The sequence below is a fragment of the Petaurus breviceps genome, unplaced genomic scaffold (genome assembly GCF_028583685.1).
Source record: "Petaurus breviceps papuanus isolate PSGF00001 unplaced genomic scaffold, PetGlider_PUasm1.0 115, whole genome shotgun sequence".
NCBI lineage: Eukaryota > Metazoa > Chordata > Mammalia > Diprotodontia > Petauridae > Petaurus > Petaurus breviceps.
Window position 1 is genome coordinate 9,035,943 of NW_027185612.1, and position 6,848 is coordinate 9,042,790.

At 37.0% G+C, this 6,848-nt stretch overlaps 1 non-coding gene across 1 annotated transcript; it reads right to left on the bottom strand.

The window, feature by feature from the left end:
* Positions 1 to 6,534: 6,534 nt before the first annotated feature.
* LOC138158900 (U6 spliceosomal RNA) lies at positions 6,535 to 6,641 on the bottom strand. The gene has a single exon (XR_011167764.1). It is a non-coding gene; the product is annotated as a U6 spliceosomal RNA (small nuclear RNA).
* Between the last annotated feature and the right edge of the window lie 207 nt (positions 6,642 to 6,848).

Sequence of the window (6,848 nt, forward strand, 5' to 3'; positions counted from 1 at the left end):
CAAACAGAAGACTCACAAGGCATAAACTCATAAATTCATGGGTTTAGGAAATTCATTCTACCAATGCAGGTAGTTAACTGTCCTTCAACTTAAAGTTGTAGAGTTGCCTGGGCCCCTCAAAGGCCCAAGGTCACATAATAGCTATAGCTAACATTTTTTATAGCACTTTAGGGTTTGAAAATCACTTTTTAAAAAAATTATCTTGTTTTTGGCTGGAAGGTACTATTATTATCCACATTTGACAGATGATAAAACTGAGGTATGCAGTGGTTAAGTGACTTGTCCTAGGCCACACAACTAATATTTGAACTTAGGTCTCCTTGACTCCAGGCCCAGTGTTCTACCTTCTATACCACCTAGCTGCCTGTTAGGGTATGGATATTTTAGTCTTTCTTAGTTTAATTCCAAATTGTATTCCAAAATTGTTGGATGAGTATACAGTCCACAGCATATGAGAATGCCTGTGATATCCCTTCAAAATTGACTGTTCTGATCATTTGTAGCTTTTGCTAGTTTATCAGGTATGAAGCAAAACTTAGCTATTTGGACCAATTGTTCATATGATTGCTAAGCTTATAATTCCTCATTTGAGAATTGTTTGTTCGTAACCTTTGACTACTTAACTCTTGAAAAAGAGTTTGGGGTAGCCCCCACTGTACCTTAAACATCAAACCCTTTCAAAGATATTCTATGCAAATTTTCTCCAATCAGTTTCTCCCTTTCTTATCCTAGTTGCATTGATTTTGTTTATGCAAAATCTTTTTTTAATATGATTGAAATTATTTTATCTTTTATGTTTGACTCTACCCCTAATTTACTTAATAATTCTCTCAGTCTGATAGGACTTTTAAGGGGCAGATATAACACTTTGTGTCTCGTTCTTCCAGGAATCATTATTTTTGCCTGGAATTTCTATTGCAAGTCTATGACACCAGGGTAAGACACAGTAATTTGATTATATAGGCTGCCAAAGGTTGGGGAAAATGACAAGAAGTTGGTGATTTCCTAGGTTTGTCCACAGATGTACTAATCACCTCATTCAACCTCAGACTTCTAGCTTCTGCTCAATGAGGATGAACAAAGTGACCTGGAGAAAGAAGCTAAACATGTGAGCATTTCTAGGTGCCTACCTTGGGTCCTAGACTGTTAAAAGTACTGAATAGCTTACAGCCTAATTAGCTGAATAGATCTGCTTGGCAGCCAGCTAGAACTTAAGTGTAATTACTACAAGAGCTGAGAGTCAGGGAGTGAACTTTTCACTTTCAGCATAGTAAATAAAATTTAGCCTGTGTGACAATTGAATAAGGTCTTTTGGAACACATTAAGGATGAAAGTGAAAAGTTTGGGATCCATTGGGCAGAGGTATAAACTGAAAGAGAATTACAAACTATTAGAATATCAGTATACCCTTAGACTTCAAGTATAAAATCCTAGAAAACACTAGGAATTGTACAAAGATTTTGGGCATGGTTGGTACTATCTGTGTATATATAGTATGAATTAGCTGGTAGCTTAAGACTAGAATGACAGGGTATATTCATGTATGCTCTCTTGAGTAAGCAGGCATAGCAAGATTAGAGAACCACCTGGTGGCTTGCCCAGGTATAAAGTCACCAAGCAGCTGCTCTGACCACATACCCCTAGTGCTAATAGATGAAATACTGCACTTTAGAAACCCAAGCTGATCTGTTGGGGGGGTAAGGGGACATGTTTCCCTTTTTTAATGTGTTAAGTAATCACACATATATACAGGAAAAAAAAAACCTCCCAAATTTTGACTTTGTTAGCACCATGCTCTTAGCAGCAATGTGTTCTGCCCTAATGTGACTGGGCTAGTAACACATTCATATACTATAAGAAAATTTCATTAGAGCATCATTCTACCTAAAGGCTACTTCCCTGTCCTTTCTATCAGTCAACAAGCATTGACATGCCAACCACTATGTGCTAAAAAGAAGAGATATAAAGAAAGGCAAAAACAATCTCTGCTTTCAGGGATTTCACATTCTAATGGCGGAGGCAACATATAAATAAGAATGAACCTAAAGATTGGCAATATATGGAGATGTATATAGGCTATATATATACATATCCAATACATGGATATATAGCCACTCATATATACACATACATATATGTGTGTGCATATATGTATTGTGTATTGTGTGTGTGGTGTAAATGGGAGGTAATCTCAGGGAGATTACCCTCCTTTTCTTCCATATACCACTAAGCTAATATACTGGATAGCAGAGTCAGGATCCAAAAGAATTTTGGCAGAACATTTGGAATTCAACTGAGATTAGAATAAAGACTTCTACTTCTACACACACACACACAATCACATTCAGAAGTAAAAGAAGAGGCATGATTAGATGGTAGTTGTTCTAAAAAAGATCTTGGGGCTTGAGGGGACTGCAAACTGTATGATACAGCAGCCAAAAAAAATAGGCTACATTAAGAAAAGCATAGCTTCCACAAATAAGGAGATGATGGCTCCACTATGCCCTCTCTACCTTAATCAGACCTCATCAGCAGCATTACCATCCTTGTATATTCAAACCCCAGTTCTGCTGGTTATTGTTTATATGACTTTTATCAAGTCACTTCATCTCTGAGACTCAGTTTTCCCATATACACACACCCTGTAAAATAAGGGGAAGAGACTACCATAATGTCATAGAAAAAGCTCTGGCTGGAGGACCTTTTATCAAATCCTGGCTCCCTTACTTGCTCCCATATGATCTTGGACAAGTCGCCTCACTTCCCTTGGTCTTCAGTTTCTTCCTCTGTAAATTAATGGGATTTGACTATAACCTCTAAGGTTCCTTCATCTTTAACATCACTATCCATGATTCTATTTACTCAGGGTTATGGTTCTTCCATTCAATCTATTACCACTCTATAGATAAATGTTTCTCTCCGTACAGCCTGGTATTACTGGTATATACTCTCATGCAGATCAACTATCTTATTAGGCATGTTCTCTTTCCCTTAGTCCCCTTGACTCCCCCTTAAGGGATAGTCTTCTTCAACCAGTGGGTAAAAGAACTGGCCTCTTAAAAACAACCATTCTTAGGGGTGGCCAGGTGGCTCAGCGAGTAAGAGCACTGGTTCCAGTGTCAGGATGACCTGGGGATTAAATCCGGGCTCAGACACTTAGCACCACACCCAGAAATAACTGGCCACGTAACCTTGAGCAAGTTACTTAACCCCGATTGCTTAATACAAAACAGAAAAAAAAAAAAACCATTCTTGTTTATATATCTGTAGTTATAACATATATTTTATTGGTCCATCTGTCCCTTTTATCAACCCTTATATCTTCACTCAGTTTGAATTTGCTTTCAGTTTATCAGACCTATATAAGTATATATAACATATATGTGTGTGTACACACATGTACATATACATATTGTATACATAGATATACATGTTATATATTTTTTCATATGTGTGTATATTTTTTCCACATGGTTGGGCAGCAGGTATTCTCTCCTCTCTTTTACTCATGTGTTCTCCTGGCAGGAATCCGAAACCTTGAATATTAATCCTGGTAAGTAAGTAACAAACATAGTGTCATATTCATACTTGGCTAGGACCTGCAATCCCTTGCAAGGACTTGTACCAGGGATAGTTACACATTAACACAAACTTTAATATATTGACTTTGCATTCTGTATATTTGGCTTAGTCTACCCTACCTGCTCCTGAACCACCATGCAGGGATGTTTTTTACACATGTTTTACAGGCTTTGAAAGAGAGCCAGATCATTTTAAGTTTCTTGTCACATCCTGCCATTCTTCTTTGCCTTGGACTTTTGTGGTCCAATTACACCCTCTAGCCTCCTTAAGAGCTGTTCAACAACCTATGATAAGTATTCTTCCTTTCTTTAATTAAAAAAAAATTACTTACATTCATGGCTCAATATGCCATCATAAACTGAATGACCTTGGGCAAGCTACTTCCTCTCTCTTTGTGTCACTTTCCTCATATGTAAAATGAAAACTTGGGATATTATGATCCCTAAGGTTCTTTACAGCTCTTAGAACCTGAGATTCCCTGGTCAGGATTTTTTTTGGGGGGGGGGAGGGTTAGGAGGGGGGAGGCAGGAGTATAAGAAAAGTGAAAGATTTCAATATTCAGACCATTTGATACCTTGATTATACAATTTTCCCTTCTGCAATATGCATGTCACTATACCCACCATGCTGACTGATACTTTTTTCAAGATTTTCTCCCTTTTCAGAATCTCCTCTTCTCTCCAAGTATCTTGGAGTATCCAAGCCTTATGTTGCCCTTATAAATAAAAATAACCTGATAAAGTAATTTACACTAAGCTGATGAGAATGTAATACAGAGATGTCAGACTCAACCTCAAGAGGCCCAAACCAAATTAAAATATAATTAGGAAAAGTTTAACAAAATAAACAAAAATACAACATAGGTAATGTTAATTTGTGGTTTTCTAAGTCAATATGCTGCAGGAACAGAATACCTTTCTATCTGAGTTTGATACCACTAATTTAACACCTCACCCCTGCCAAAATTATTTGCATTTTCAATAGGTAACTCCAAAGTAATGAATATCTAAAACAGGGATTCTTAATCTGGAATCTATGAACTTGGTGTTTTTGTTGTTTTGATAATTGTGTTTCAACATAATTCGTTTCCTTTGTAATTCTATGTATTTTATTTTATGTATTTAAAAATACTATTCTGAGAAAGAGTTCATAGGTTTTATCAGACTGCCAAAGCAGCATATCTATGGCACTAAAACAAGGTTAAGGACCCCTATTCTAAAAGTTGAGTTTCTAGTGCCTGAGTGAGGAACAAAAGGTCTTTCTAGGCACCCCTAAAATAATATGAGATACATTACTATCTTTCCTTTCTATAAATAAAGCCAGATCAGATAACACTAGAATTCTGTTGTAACACTTTGCAAGAAGGAAGAATTAGATATTAATCCAGGACTACCCTGGACTGTGTCCAAAGGGGTCTGACTAAACTTTGAACTTTGGACTACTGAAAAATCAAGAAACCTAATGATAAGACCATGTCACTTATGAGGCACAGCACCCTTGCATGAGCTCCAGGGTATTTCCTTAAATATAATCAGTTCCATCTAAAAGCCTTAGATTCATTATAAAATGATTGCTCTGAAGGTTTCACTTCCTTATGGGAGATATCACCTACATAAAATATATGCTGGTTCACCTTTCCAGTTCTGGTTTGTTTGGGATTTTTTTGTGTTTTGTTTTGTTTTGTTTTTTTCATCAGACTTGATTTAATTAGTATAGGGAACTAACTGTAGGCAAGGTAACTTGCTTCCTGCTGATGTAGGTCAGCAGTTATATTACAGCTTAGTCTTGATAGTTACCTGGGCCATTGAGTGGTTAAATGACTTGTCCACAGAAGCAATAGACAGAGTCTTTAAAATGCTAAACTTAGATACATGGGATGTGAGTTCAAATCCCTCTTCTGCCACTCACTCAACTACCCATATGAATTTGGACCAATTATCTAACCTCATTGGGTCTCAGCTTCCTCATCCATAAAGTAAGTGGATTGGAATGGGGAACCTCAGAGTACCTTTCACTTCTAAATCTATGATCCTAGAACCCTGGTCTTCTTCCTGACTCTTGGATCATTTTTTTACCCCCGAGCTATAACTGTCTACATTTCATTAGTCCCCTTAAAAAATATTCTACAGTTGAACTCAACATTTTCCACCAGCCCCATCTACATTCATTATGACTCTTTGATACATTCTATCTATAGCAGGAAGCTAATGAGACTCAAATTGAATTCCCATTAAAAAGATACCCTCAGGAAGTAATGCAAAAGGGTCACAACACTGTTTTTGGGACTAAGATTTTTCTCCAGGTCCATTCTCAATTTCTCTTGACCTGTTGACATGATCCTATACGTGCCTAAACAAAGTCAGTCCAATGATAGCTGCCAATAATGAAGAAGCAAAGTGACTTCGGTAGCCAGTCAGCATTTGGAGACAGCTTAGCCATTATGGATGGGACAGGGTCCGAATTAATGAAGGGACTACCATAAATGTAATATTGTGAAGTGACACTGAGGCAAGGTAAAAATCATTTCAAGACCTTAGGCCCACACTTGATTCCTTTCTCTTCTGTGTCTTCACTTAATTTTTTTTTCCTTTTTCCTCTCCCTATAAGTATGTGCATATCAGCTCCATATTGGAAAAAAAAAACTCTTCACTTGGCTTGTTGCAGACCACCACTACCACTAAATACTTATATAGTTTTCCTAACCCCTTTCACAGATAATTTTTCTAAAGTATGTGGTGTACACTCCCTTCTTCTGTCTCCACACCATTTATTCATCCCTACTCCCCTATAATCTGGTTGCACACAACCACTGTTAGACTGAAATTGCCTTTCCAAAGGTTGACCTCCTAAACACCAAGTTTAAAGAACTGTTGTGAGTTCTCACAATCCTTAACATTTTTAAGCAGTAGAATTCTTCTTTAATTATTCTTTTCATTTCCTAACAATCTACTTAAAAATATGGAAGACTTCATGAATTTGCATGTCATCCTTGAACAGGGGCCATACTAATCTTCTCTGTATTGTTCCAATTTTAGAATATGTGCTGCTTAAGTAAGCATTTGCCTTAACTTTGCTGCAATATTTGGCACCATTTACCACACTGTCCTTCTTGAAACTCTTTCCTCCCTTGGCTCTTGAACACAGCATTATTCTGATTTTTTGGAGCTTATAATTCAATTCAAAAAACATTTGCTGAGTGCCTATAACAAACAAGAGGATTCTAACCTCTAGAATTACACTCTAATTGAGCTTTCTGTCTCCTTCTA